We start from the raw sequence: 14,761 nt of genomic DNA on the forward strand, positions 1-14,761 counted from the left end.
AGCCATGCAAGGGGCAGCCTGCAGAAGCAACAGTGGCAAATGCCCGGAAGGAGAGGATGTGCCTGTCAAAGGTGCATGACCAAGAGGGCCATGCATGCCACTGGCGTTGGGTGGTGGTCAGTGAATACAGGCCCCCTTTGCCCTAGCTAAGCCATTGGGGCTGGTGGCGTCACTGCTGCAGAGCCTGATGCAGCAGCAAAGCTGGAGAGATGGGGCAGTAGCACTAGAAACATTGCCGTATTTCTTCCCATGGTCGCGCATGGGGAGAACTGCAGTCACGTTTCAATTTGTTCCTGCTCTGCAGCAGCGGCCCTATGGCCAACTTGTGGGCTTGGGAATCATGGCAGCTGTTACTTGTGAAGTGCTACCCAAGAATGGCTTGTCCTAGCAAGCCAGGGAGGGGCTCCAGTAGAGGGCACCTGCTTCCTGGAGCTCTGCTTGCTCCTCTCTCTCCCAACCCATGCTGCTCGCAGGCTGGCCATTTGTCAGGTTGAACTGGACAATCGCCCAGCTCAATCTGGCGAATGGCCAGCCTGCAGGGAGTGCAGTTGTTGTATTCTACCCAGTGATCTTTTGCAGTTTGTTTTTTTTGCACATTTGTCCCAAGTGGGATCCTGTAGAGAATGTGGGCAGTGGAATGAGTCAGAAAGGGAAAGGGTGGGAAAGGAGAAGGATAAAAGGGAGTTGTTGCTGAATAAACCCCTGCTAAATGGGCAAAGAGGCACCTTTTAAATGCGGTGATTCTCTTTATTTAGCAGGGGAAGAGCAACTGGCCCTATCCACCTGTCCCCAAATACCTCCAGTGACTGTTGCTGGTGTCTATCTTATGTTTCTTTTTCGATTATGAGCCCTTTGGGGACAGGGATCCATCTTATCTATCTATATAATTCTCTAAGGCATATCCGTAGCTAATCCCATGCATGGCAGCTCCTGTGAGAGTTCGCAAGCAGAAGCACCTGACTGGGCAGTGGGGATTCCATATGCAGATAGGGAGTAGGAGCCTGTGAGAGCAGAAGCACCATGGTGATTGGGCAGTGGGTATGCCATATAAGTAAGTAAGTAAGAAGTGGGGTCCTCCAGGGATCTGTACTGGGACCAGTGCTTTTTAATTTATTCATAAATGATCTAGAAGCAGGGGTAAGCAGCGAGGTGGCCAAATTTGCAGATGATACCAAACTCTTCCGGGTAGTGAAATCCAAAACGGATTGTGAGCAGCTCTAAAAGGATCTCTCCAAACTGGGGGAGTGGGTGACAAAATGTTGGGTTCAATGTTGGCAAGTGTAAAGTGATGCACATTGGGACGAATAACCCCAACTTCAAGTATATGCTGATGGGATCCGAGCTGTCGGTGACAGACCAGGAGAGGGATCTTGGGGTCATGGTGGACAGCTCATTGAAAGTGTCTACTCAATGTCCGGCAGCTGTGAAAAAGGCCAATTCCATGCTAGGGATCATTAGGAAGGGGATTGAAAATAAAACGGCTAACATTATAATGCCCTTATACAAAACTATGGTGCGACCACACTTGGAGTACTGTGTACAATTCTGGTCACCACATCTTAAAAAGGACATTGTTGAACTGGAGAAGGTACAGAAGAGGGCAACCAAGATGATCAGGGGCCTAGAGCACCTTTCTTATGAGGCAAGACTACAACACCTGGGGCTTTTTAGTTTAGAAAAAAGACGACTGTGGGGAGAAATGATAGAGGACTATGAAATCATGCATGGTGGAGAGAGAGAGATTCTTTTCCCTCTCACACAACACTAGAACCAGGGGCCACTCCATGAAATTGATTGCCAGGAGGTCTAGGACCAACAAACGGAAGTACTTTTTCACACAACGCGTGATCCACTTGTGGAACTCTCTGCCTCAGGATGTGGTGACAGCCAACAACCTGGATGGCTTTAAGAGGGGTTTGGATGACTTCATGGAGGAGAGGTCTATCAATGGCTACTAGTCAGAGGGCTGTGGGCCACCTCCAGCCTCAAGGGCAAGGTGCCTCTGAGTACCAGTTGCAGGGGAGTAACAGCAGGAGAGAGGGCATGCCCTCAACTCCTGCCTGTGGGCTTCTCAGAGGCATCTGGTAGGCCACTGTGCAAAACAGGATGCTGGGCTAGATGGGCTTTGGGCCTGATCCAGCAGGGCTGTTCTTATGTTCATATGCAGATAGGGGGAGGAGCCTGTGATAGTTAAGGTCAGTGGGAATGCAACTGTTACTGGTTGGAAGATGTTCTTGATTGTAGAGGAAAGGAATCTATATATATAAAAGGAGAGTGGGCAGGGTCTGAGAAGAGAGGGGTCATGATGGAGGACAGGAGGAAAGAGCCCCTTCAGGAGAAGGAGGCTGCCGTTGTGTGAATTAGATGAGGAAACAAGATGAACAAGATCTGTTAACTCAGAAAGGGAGAGAGAGGAGGGGGGGACGACAGGAGAAGAGCGAGTGGAGGAGAGAGAAAGAGAGAAAAAGAAGGGAGGAGGAGAGAAAGAAGGAAGGGCGAGGGACAGGCCTGAGCCTGTCAGCGGCCTGAGGGGAATGAGTGGCCATGGCGGTGGCAGCAAGGAAGGGCCCAGTCAACCACTGATGATGTTTGGGGCTACTGAGGCCATTGGCGCAGGCAGGCAAGGGATGTGCCCAGGCCTGTCAGCAGCCTGAGGGGAATGAGCAGCCATGGTGGTGGTGGCAGCGAGGAAGGGCCCGGTCAACTGCTGCTGCTGCTCCTGTGGGGAGGAGCAGGAGTGGGGCTCGGGTGAGGTTGGGGAGGTCTTTGGGGATAGGGGGCTGCAACTTGGCCAGTAGGCTCCAGCAACACTGCAGCCATGACCAAGAGGGGTGAGGAGGATGAAAGCAATGGGATGGAGGAGGAGGAGCAGGAGTGTGGCTCAGGTGAGGGTGGACAGATCTCTGAGGTGAGGGGGGCTGTAAGTAAGGGGGACTCTGGGGTGAGGGGAGCAATCAAGTACTAGCATGCAGATGCTCTGCATGGGTTAAGCTCGTTTATTTTTATTTCTTTATGTAAACCACTTTGGAAGCGTTTGTTGAAAAGCGGTATATAAATATTTGTAGTAGTAGTAGTAGTAGTAGTAGTAGTAGTAGTAGTAGTAGTAAAAACTACATAAGATTTCCTTGTGTGTATGAGGGAAGCAGCTATAAAAGATTTGGCAACAAGATTTTTGAACCAACTAAGTGTTTGAGTCTGCAAAGCTTGTGAATGTTCCTGCAACCTCATTCGCTGGCATTGCTGGGCCTACATTCCCAAACTGCTCTCTACTTTTGCTGCTGATGATTGTTTCTCCGGCTTCCTGAGCTGCACATTCCCGAAAGTGCTTCCCCCTTCCCAGTTCTGGACTGGATGCCCAATCCTGGGACCGGAGTCACTGAATGGACCTGGTCTCACGATCAGTGAGGCCCGGTTTGGGGCAGTGAGTGGGAAGAGCGGGCTAAGCCCGCTCTCCCTGCTCACGAGCGGGCAGGGCGAGCAGGGAGTGGGCACTCACGGCGCTCATGAACAGAGTAGGCACTCACAGCGCTCACGAGCGGGCAGGGAGTCCTGGGCAGCCGGATCGGCTGCCCACGTGACGGAGCTGGCGGGTGGTGGGGGGAGCGCGCGTGGCCCCTGCAAGCCCCAGTATGCCCTGGGCAGTATGTGCAGGGCATACTGCGGAGCCTCCTGGCTGGGGGTCTACTCGTGAGTAGGCGCACCGCGAAGGTTCACCGTGGCTACTCACGATTCTAAAAAGCAGGTTTGCTGGAGCACTCGCTCCGCAAACCTGCTTTTTACCAGGGGTTCTCTAGTGGGTTACCCGCTCAAGAACCACCGGGCTCGGCTGCGATCCCGGTGGTTCTTATGGTCAACAAAAATCGGGCTAGCCTCTGCTATCCCGATTTTTGCTGATCGTGAGAAGTGCCCCAATGTCTACTGCAGTATGGCTTAGATCCCTTTTCTCTTGTCCACCCCAGGAGAGCCTGCTCTTCCCTGGAAACAATGGAGGTCCTATTTCTGCAATTATCTTCTCACTACACAGAGCTCCTCTTTTTACTCCAGCAAAGCAAAAGGCTATATTACTTCACTGCCTGGGCCCTGAAGGCTACAGAATATATAACCATTTGCCCCTTTCTGCCAACTTGGATGCCAGTTCTTATGAAGTTGCTCTTCAAGCCTTGGACAATCACTTCAACCCTACTGTGAATGTGATTGCTGAATGTTACAAGTTCTATTCAAGATCCCAACGGCCAGGTGGATCTATCAATCAGTATATCACAGCATTCTGTGCTTTAAGTGTAACCTGTGAGTTTGCCAACTTTACTGCTGAAATGATCAGGGATCAGATTGTTATGAAAACAAACTGCTTCAAATGGCATGTAAAATTGCAATTGGAATGGAAACATACCTTTTAATAGAATCATAGAGATGGCTGAGAGGGTGGGAAATGCTCTCTCTTTGGTACCACCAAACCCACCTCCTGAAATCCAGGCTGTTCAGTTTAAATCCTTCCCAACCCAATCTTCTTCTCATATGGCACTGCCCCAGAAAGTGGCAGCACAAGAAAGGAGGACCAAGGCTACTGATCTGGAGATTCTGCCCACAAAGCCAATTTTGCTAAATGTCCTGCCACCTTAAGTGGCGCAGCAGGGAAATGCTGGACTAAGAAGCAGAAGGTTGCTGGTTCGAATCCCCGCTGGTATGTTTCCCAGACTATGGGAAACACCTAGATCGGGCAGCAGCACTATAGGAAGATGCTGAAAGGCATCATCTCATACTGTGTGGGAGGAGGCAATGGTCAACCCCTCCTGTATTCTACCAAAGACAACCACAGGGCTCTGTGGGCGCCAAGAGTCGAAATCAGCTCGAATGCACACTTTACCTTTACCTGTACAGAAGGTCACTTGCAATAAGTGCAAGGGGGGGGGCACAAAAAGGGCAGCCTCACATAGAGCGCATTGCAGTAGTCCAATCTGGATGTTACCCATGCATGAGTGACTGAAGTCAGGTCTGATTTCTTTAAGTAGAGTCACAGCTGGCATAGCAGCCATAGCTGGTAAAAGGCTCTTATGCACGCTGCTGCCACCTGCGGCTCCAAGGACAACGTGAGGTTCAGAAGCACCCCAAGCTGCAGACTTTGTCTTTGATAGGGAGTGTGGCCCCCATCCAAGACCAGATTTACCTCATTATTCAGATGATCAGTTCTACCAACCCAGAGCATTTCCATCTTATCTAGATTAAGTTTCAGTTTGTTTACCCCCATCCAGTCCAGAACAGCCTCCAAGCCCCGGTTCAGAGCACCCACAGCCTCCCTGGTGTCTGCTGACTTAAAAGACTTAAAAGATAGGTAGAGCTGGGTGTCATCAGCATATTGATGGCACCTCAGCCCACACCCATGGATGACCTCTCCCAGGGATTTCATGTAAATGTTAAACAGCATGGGGGAAAGAATAGTTCCCTATGGCACCCCATAGTCCAAAGGCCAAGGGGTGGAGCAGGCATCCCCCAGCACCACCTTCTGAGTACAACCCTCCAGGTAGGAGCAGAGCCACCATATAATCGTGCCCCCGGGTCCCAATCCAGAGAGACAACCCAGAAGGATACCATGGTGAATAGTATCAAAAGCCACTGAGAGGTCCAGGAGGATCAATACTAGGCTTGACAACTAGCAGTGCAGCCAGATTTTTGATCCCTCTTGCGGCCCCTCCGATGTTCATCTCGCTACTAATTGGGGGCCCCCCTGATGATGCCCAGGTCGTGGCAGAGTCCACTTCTGGGTCCTCCCAGGCTGGCTTCAAGGGGGAAGGGCCTGCTGCTGAGGTCCAGGGGGTGGCCCCTCCTCCAATGAAGCTGGGCCCTTCTTCTTCTGTGCAGGGTGGAAGGGGGGTGGGTGACAGTGGAGGGCGAGCACAGGTCAGTCAGGGCAAGGATTCTAAGCATCTGGAGATGACCTCCACGTGGCGACACATGCAACAGCGTCACCCAGTTCTCTTTGACTCCACTGGTAGCACTAGTGAACCTAGTGTGCCTGTGACTAGCGCTGACATGGGCCGTGAGAAGGTTTCATGAAGCAGGGCACGCTGCCAGTCAAGCGGTGGGCACAGTCATCGGGCAAGAAGCTCCCCAGTCATGTGGACCTATATCACCTCACCCACCTCACAGGGGAGATGATGGCCACTGACGACCAACCGTTTCAGTTGGTTGAGAACTCCAGCTTCTGCCGGCTGCTCCAGGCACTGCTAGTGCCCGACTACACCATCCCCTCAAGGACCACATTCAGCCAGAAAAAAATATATATATAACTGTTATATAACAGTATATATATAACTGTTTGGTTCATGAACCCTGCCCCCCGGACCAGACCAGACCGGGGGGGGGGATTTGAGGGGGTGCTGGACTGAGCTGGCCCAGTCTGATCCGGTTCCATGCACACCCCTAGCATTGATTGATTGGTTGATGATTGATTATGTGCTGTCAAGTCGGTGTCACCTCTTAGCAACCACATAGATAGTTTCTCTCCAGGATGATCTGTCTTCCACTTGGCCTTGAAGGTCTCTCAGTGGTGCATTCACTGCTGTTGTGATTGAGTCCATCCACCTTGCTGCTGGTCATCCTCTTCTTCTCTTTCTTTCAACTTTTCTCAGCATTATGGACTCCTCAAGGGAGCTGGGTCTTCGCATAATGTGTCCGAAGTATGATAGTTTGAGCCTGGTCATTTGTGCCTCGAGTGAAGATTCTGGACTGATTTGTTCTATGATCCATTTGTTTTCCTGGCTGTCCATGGTATTCGCAAAAGTCTTCCCCAGCACCAAAGTTCAAAAGCGTCAATACTTTTTCTATCTTGCTTCTTCAAAGTCCAGCTTTCACATCCATAGAGTGTCATGGGGAAAACCATTGTGTAAATGATTCTAATCTTTGTAGGTATAGACACATCACAGCATCTAAATATCCTTTCCAAGGCCTTCATTGCAACCCTACCAAGTGCTAGTCTGTGGCGTATTTCTTGACTGCTGTGCTGGATCCTTTACTGTTGATGGTCGATCCTAAAAGGCAGAAGCTATCCACTATTTCAATGTCTTCACTATCAATTCTGAGACTGGTTGCTGTACCCATTGTCATTAGTTTAATCTTCTTTACATTTAGTCATAGTCCTATTTTTTCACTGTGCTCCTTGACTTTCATTACTAGAGCTTGCAGATCATCTGCATTCTTAGCTATCAGAGTGGTGTCATAAGTGTAGTGTAGGTTATTGATGTTTCTTCCTCCAACTTTAAAACCATGCTCATCTTCTTCCAATCCAGCTTTTCTCAATATATGTTCAGCATATAAGGTTGGTATTTAGGAGAGCCCTAAAGACCTACCTGTTCGGCCTGGCCTTCCAGTGCTCTTAAATTGTTTTAAAGGGTCTTTGATGTTTGTGAACTGCCCAAACATGTTTGTGAACTGCCCAAAGGGTCTTTGATGTTTGTGAAACTGCCCTGAGCTATTTTGTAAGGGCAGTCTAAAAATCGAATAAATAAATAAATAAATAAATTTAAGTTGAATAAATAAGGAGAAAGTATACAGCCTTGCCTTACTCCTTTGCCGATCTGGAACCAGTCTGTTTCACTATGTTCCATCTGGACTGTGGCTTCCTGTCCTGTGTACAGGTTTCTCATGAGAACAATGAGATGTTCTGGGATGCCCATTTCCCAAAGGATATTCCACAACTTGACATGGTCGACGCAATTGAAGGCTTTTCTGCAGTTAAGAAAGCACATATTGACTTATTTGGGGGATTTTTTTGGCTTTCTCATTTATCCAGCATGCATCAGCAATGATGTCTCTTGTTCCTATCTTGTAGATAGTTGGTAGTGTGTAAATAATACTGAATAGCTGCTGTATAGATGGATTTGTATATATACTTGTGTACTGTATTCTACCAAAGACAACCATAGGGCTCTGTGGTTGCCAGGAGTCAACACCGACTCGATGGCACACTTTACTTTATATATGTGTTTATTTAGCGTCCCCCCTTCTTCCCTCTCCAGTTTAGTTCTGCTGACATGCATGCACACCAGACATGCATGCATTGGCCATGATGAGTAAGCAGTCTCCTGCCACACCACATCGTGTGTGGCTTCCACTGATCCGCCTCTTAGCCAGACTTTCCTATCCTTTTAATTTTTTTGGAACCCCCCCTCTCTTCCCACTCTTCAGTCTAGCACACACACGCACACACCAAACATGTGTGCACTGCCGATGATGACGATGTGGTCTGGTGCCATCACCTGCCTGGGGCCCTGTGCAGCCTCCAGCAAAGATGTGGTGGACCTACCACTCTGAGGTGCATTTCCCCACAGGCAAAACACATGCACATGAAGAGAAGAGCAGAAGAACAAGGTGTGTGCATTGCTTTAAGTTCTCCTTCAGTGTGGTGGTGTGTTTTTGCCTTGCCCCTCTTTTTTGCAGTTTGCATGCTGGGTTGGTTTTACTGCCTTGTGCCATCTTGTTGCTAGGTCTAGTTTGTTTGTGGCTGCTGTAGTCTGTGGTGTTTAGTTTGGTTCCCTTGTTCTTGCAGTTGTGCGGGCACAGTAGCAGGTCTGTCTCTGTGGTGGTCTTTGGTTTTCAGCTTGGTGTCTTTTTAGTTGTGTCACTGTGTGTTGGTGTTGCTAGGGTCACAAAACCAGGGTGGGTGGTAGGCACCCATAGGTGCCAACTGCCACCCAAACTCCAAAGCAATTGGGCATTCCTGTGATTTTAGGTGATTTAAATTTCCCCCCCAATTTTTGCATTTCTCCCATAGGGGACAATGGGGATTTGAGGCACTCCAGCTGGCCCATTCTCCGCTTTGTGGGGTGCCTGGGTACCTCAAAGTGGGTTTTGGGGCATGGCAGGTTATGCCACAACTCCCCCCAGGCAGCCACAAGCCAGTAGGGTTCATCGGTGTCCCCCCCCCCGGGTTTTTCATTTCTGGCCTTTTAACAGTCTATCAGAGTAGCTTCTCTGGGGTGTGTGTATGAAGAGTTCATAGGGACTCATTGAGATAACTCATATAGCAGCAAGTCCAAACACAAATTGGATTCTTGGGGGCTGTATGAGTTCTCTCAATGAATCCCTCAATGAAAACACACACACACACACCAGAGCAGCTACTCTACCAAAGGGGGTATGTGGCTGCCTCAGATCTCCATTATTGCCTATGGGAGAAATGCAAAAATTGGAAAAAATTTCAAAAAAAGCATTAAAAATGGCAGGAGTGTCCAATTGCTTTGGGGTTCAGTGGGTGGTAGGCACCCCTGGGTGCCTACCATCCACCCCGGTTATGTGCCCCTAGTTGTTCTGCATAGGGAATAATGGGCCAGTTCAAGTCCCCATTATACCCTATGTAGAACCTTTTAGAACCGGTTCGAATTGGGTTTGAACTTGAAACAAACTGCGGGGGGGGGGGGTGTCAAGCAAAACCAAAACTAAACCTACCCAGTAATGGGCAGGATGAGGGATAACAAATTGAAGCTGAATAGAAGGAAGACATAGGTGCTCATTGTAGGGCTCAGAATCTGAGGGAGAGACCATATTATGCCTGTTTTGAAACAGTTGCACTGGCTGCCGACATATTTCCAGGCAAAATACAAAGTGCAAAATCCATTATTTGAACTCTTTATTGGCTTTTAGGAGAGCCCTTAAAACCTATCTGTTTGGCCTGGCCTTCAGGGTTCTTAAATTGTTGTAAAGGTTTTTAATATACCTGGTTTTTCAGGATTTTTAAACTGTTTTTATTGTTTAACTGTTGTTTTATGGTATTTTAAAATCTCTGTTTTAATTGTTGATTGATTTTAACTGTTTTTGTTTTATCTGTAAACTGCCCTGAGCCATTTTGGAGAGGCGGTATAGAAATTAAATACATAAATAAATAAATAATACCCACCCTGGTTCGAAGGTGGTTCAAATTCGAACCAAACAGGCCAAGCCAGTTTTGTGCACATCCCTAGAGCATGATGCTAAACTGAAAGACATCTTAAGAAAACTCTGAGAACATGGACATACTATCTCTGCAGAGAAATTTCAGTTTTTCACACACAGACCCGTTGATGTTGATGTGCTTGGGTCACACAATATCTCAGAGTGGTGTACAACCCAAAACAGACAGTGAAAGTTATTTGGGACGCACCAGAGCCACACAACAAGGATGCACTTCAATCATTTGTAGGACTCTATGAGCATTATTCTAAATTTCTTAGACAATTTGCCTCCAAGGTTGCTCCGTTGTGTCTTTTTGAATGTAGAATCTAGCATTAAACTGGGATGCCTCCTGCAAGGCTAGTTTTCAGACTATCAAATCAGCCATTGCTGGCTCTCACTTCTTTTGACACCAACAGGCACACTATTGTAAGCACTGATTCGTCTAAATATGGTTTGGGTGCTGAATATGGTTTGACCCAGCAAAATGGGGTCAGGGAAGATACAGCTGCCTTTGCTTCCAGAGTGCTTACTGCATCAGCGAAGGTGTATTCTGCTATTGACAAAGAGGTTCTAGCATGTTTCTGCGTGATAAGGCACTTCAGGACTTACCTGTGGCACAGAAAATTCACTATAAGCCCCTATCTGCTTTATTTACTACTTGGGGATCAAGTTGAGCAACCTCAAGAATAGCTAAATCACTGGACTTCTGGATCTTTATTTCCAGGTGGAATATCTTCCAGGTTTTCAACATACAACAGCAGATTGTTTTTCTTGACTTCCACTTCCAGGCCAAGAGGAGATCCCAGAAGACGAGGATGAAGTAGTAATTGCGCAAATAGATTCATCTATTCATGGAGTGATCTTCTGAATGGAAAGCAGCCCTCAGTGCTGATCAAGTGCTTACTGAACTTAAAGCTTACATAACTAATGGATGGCCATGCACAAACAAGGAACCTGAACATATTCAACCATACATGCATGTAGCAAGTGAGCTGTCTCTTCTCAATGAGCTGGTGCTGAGGAGTGATCATTTGGTGGTGCCAACCTCCTTACAAGCAAAAGTGATCAAAATTGCCTGCAATGGTCACCGGGCATGACCTTGTCTAAAAGGCAAATCAGAGAAAGTTTCTGGTGGCCAGGTATGGACAAACTGAAATGGACAAATTGAAAATGTAATTTGGCATTGCATGGGTTTGGCTTGTGCTGTAGCTGACAAATCACAGAAGACGTTTACCACCCCCTTGACTCCAGTACAGTATCTCTGGAAAACGTGCTCTGGATATAACAACCTGTTATAGTGATGGTGGATTATTATTCCAAGTGGCCAGATGTTTCATTTGCTGACAACATTACTACAAACAAGGTGATTCAGTTCATGGCTGCAGTTTTTGAGAGGGAAGGTCTTCCTAAAGACTGGTGGCTGACAATGGGACACAGCTTACCTTGTTTGAAATGAAGCAATACTTTCATAATCAGGGGATAAAACACAAGACTCTTTCCTTGTACCATCTTTGAGGGAATAGTTTAGTGGAAAGAATAAACAGATTAGTGAAATAAAGTTTACAACTGGCCACTACACACACCAATCCTGGAAACAGGCAATCCATGAAACTGTATTTGCTAATCAAACTAATTCTCATTCTCCTATAGGAAAATCAACTTTTGAACTAATGAGAAGACACAAAGCTACCACCAAACTTACCCAATGACAACAACTGATAGGGCTTCCCGTACCATCTCACCCTGAGGATGCAGAGATTTGTGGTTGGGTAAGGGAGAAGCAACAAAAATGCATTGGGGTGTGAAACAAAGAACATTTCAGGTGGGGGAGCTTTATTTGAGGACGGTTGCCTTATAAAGTGAGAAAGGGATGTTCTGGAAATTCTGGACAAAAACAAATAATCTAAATCTGAGGAGATTCTGTCCTATTGGATGATGGAAAGAAATGGAAGAGTTCGAGACTTTCCTGCAAGCATCCTATGAGACAAGAGGGAAGGGAGTCTGATCTCAAGAGAGGAATTGGAGAGGAATTTGATTTTGCCTCCAGTTTTGACCTCACAGATGAAGCTGTTGAAAATGATGAGCAATCTTCAGTACCAGAAGAACAAACAGCTTCTGTGCCAGGGAACCCAAGAATTGAGAGAAGGGTGCATGGCAGGAGACCACCTAAAAGACTTCACAACTTTGTCATTAAATTTTGAATGCTTTAAAGAAGATTGGGAACCTTTTTTGCTTTATTTAAAGAATTATTTTCTCAATATGGACTTTTCAGTAGGGTTTGAAATATAGTAAGAGCAGCAGGTTGGGGTGGGTAAAAATCAAGCAGTATTGAATGCAGTTTGAATATTTTGAATTATTATAGCAGTGGTCTATATGTATAGTTATTGTGAACTGTGCAGATAGGTGAGCTGGAAGTCAACATTTATTTACGTGTAGAGTTAGGAAATGAATGTAATTGAATGTAAAAGTTATTGTAAAATCTAATAAAAATTTAAAATGCAAAAAAAGAGAGGGAAGACTTTGTCATTAAATTTTAAATCAATTCAATTTTGGGTTGATATAAAGGGGAGGGATGTGTTAAATTGGGAAAGAGGCACCTTTTAATGTGGCGATTCTCTTTATTTAGCAGAGGGAGAGTAACTGGCCCTATCCACACCCAGCACAGTACTTCCAGTGACTGTTGCTGGTGTCTATCTTATGTTTCATTTTAGATTGTGAGTCCTTTGGGGACAGGGAGACTTCTTATTTATTTATTATTTCTCTGTGTAAACTAGAGAAATAATAAAGAAATAGAAATAGAATAAGTAAGTAAGTAAGTAAATGTGTTGTTTTCTACCCAGGGGTGTCGCCAGACTATTTTGCGCCCCAGGCAAGGCTAAGTACTTGTACACTCCCCCAAAAATTTCTACTTCAGTTTTCAAAAGCAGATGTTTTGTAGAAAAAATGAAAAGCACAAAACTTGAAACTGCTAAATTTATTTTAAATTGCGAGAATAGGTAATACATCCATTTTTTATTCTCTTTCTCAAATACAAAAGAAAATGTTTTGGCACACAACTCATTTTTAACTAGAAGGGCACTCAGGAGAGCGCATACATCCGCCAAGGGCAACACAAACCTCAGCAACACATCAACATCTCCCTTTGCCTGCCTTTTCTTTTGCAAATTTTGTCACCAATTCAATCAGATCAAGTGCTGATGCCTGTTCATGTTCCATTGATACAGCTGCCAAGCCAGCTCGTCTCTTTCCCCAATGCGACATTGTTGCGCGTATGTAAGTTTTTATAAGTCTGAGCCTTGAGAAACTACGTTCACCACTTGCCACTGATACTGGAAGTGTGAGAAGGATCCTTAAATAAGAGGAAATAAAAATATATGAGATCACTGTGATACAAATTGAATTAAGTTTAACAGTATTGTTAGTGTTGAAAACAATGAACTGTTCCCCCCCCCCTCATATTTCTACCCGTTATTCTGGTTTCTCATACTCTTAACACATTGACACTGTACACTCTGCGCCCCCTCTGAGGTCTGGGCCCTCGGTGGCTGCCTAGTTGGCCTAATGGTAGCACCAGCCCTGATTCTATCCAGTAATCCTTTGCAGTTTGGTTGGACATTTCTCCTGGGGGGCGGGATCCTGTAGGGCGTGTCGGGGAGGAGTCAGAAAGAGAAAGGGAGGGAAAGGAGAAGGAGAAAAGGGAGTTGTTGCTGAACAAAGCATTAGTTAAATCTACATAAGATCTCCTTGTGTTTATGAGGGAAACAGCTAAAAAATAGCAGCTCTCATCAATGCTAGGGTGGGGCAGGAGAGAGAAAAGCAAACAGCTCTTTGGGAAGGGGAGGCAGCCGGCTCATTAGGAGGAGCCACTTCTGGTGCTAACAGATCTCTTTATCCAGCTTTCCTGTTTTTGTCTATCAAATACTAGATGAGGGGTTCTTAAACTTGGGTCTCCAGATGTTGCTGGACTAACCCCCTTGCCATGACCTTCAGCCATTATGGCTGAGGATGATGAGAGTTGCAGTCCAAGACTCAAGTTTGAGAAATGCTGGACGACTACTACTACGACTATGACGACAACTACTATAAATATTTATATACTGCTTTTCAACAAAAGTTCTTAACACGGCTTATAGCCTCCCCAGTGACGTTTGCCTGGCTTCCTCAATTTGTTCTTTTAGACGCCAGGTAAAGACCTTTTTGTTCACCCAGGCCTTTTAAATTTTGGTTTTCAGATTTGATCTGATTTTAAAATGATTTTTAAATTTTAAAATGAGGTTTTAAGCTGTTTTGAATTGTATTTTGTATTTTCTTTTCTTCCTTTTTGTCTGTCATATTTTCATGTGTTATGTGTTTTTATTGTATGTTTTAATCCTCTGTTGTGAGCTGCCCAGAGAGTAATTTGTTATGGGATGGCTAACAAATAAAGTTGTTGCTACTACCACCACCACCACCACCACCACCAAAGATGGCTCCCTGCCCCCAAAGGGGTCACAATCTGTAAAGAAACATAAACAGACTCCAGTAACAACCACTGGAAGGATGCTGTGCTGGGGCTGGTTGGTACTGTTCCTTTGGGGTCTGGAGGACAGTATTTAGGGGGTGGCCCTTACAGGCACCAAGTCCCAGGTTCAATGCCTGGCTTTTCTAATGCAAAAGCTCTTGGGTGAAAGGGCTGTTGAAAAGGCCCCTGCCTGAGTCCCGAGAGAGAGACACTGCCAATGAGTGAAGGCAGACCAGGGCGAGATGAGCAGCGGCTTATTTGTAAGGTGGGGGCAAATCCTTGATTTCTGACAGCTTAAAGTCATGCAGCTGGAAACCTTAACCACCACCTTGTCTT

General features: G+C 46.3%; 1 protein-coding gene across 2 annotated transcripts in view; it reads left to right on the forward strand.

The window, feature by feature from the left end:
* LOC128328052 (CD209 antigen-like protein 2) overlaps positions 1-14,761 on the forward strand; it is a 46,255-nt gene that overhangs the window by 11,067 nt on the left and 20,427 nt on the right. The gene's annotated exons all lie outside the window — the stretch shown is intronic.

This window comes from Hemicordylus capensis, chromosome 5 (assembly GCF_027244095.1).
Source record: "Hemicordylus capensis ecotype Gifberg chromosome 5, rHemCap1.1.pri, whole genome shotgun sequence".
Classification (NCBI taxonomy): domain Eukaryota; kingdom Metazoa; phylum Chordata; class Lepidosauria; order Squamata; family Cordylidae; genus Hemicordylus; species Hemicordylus capensis.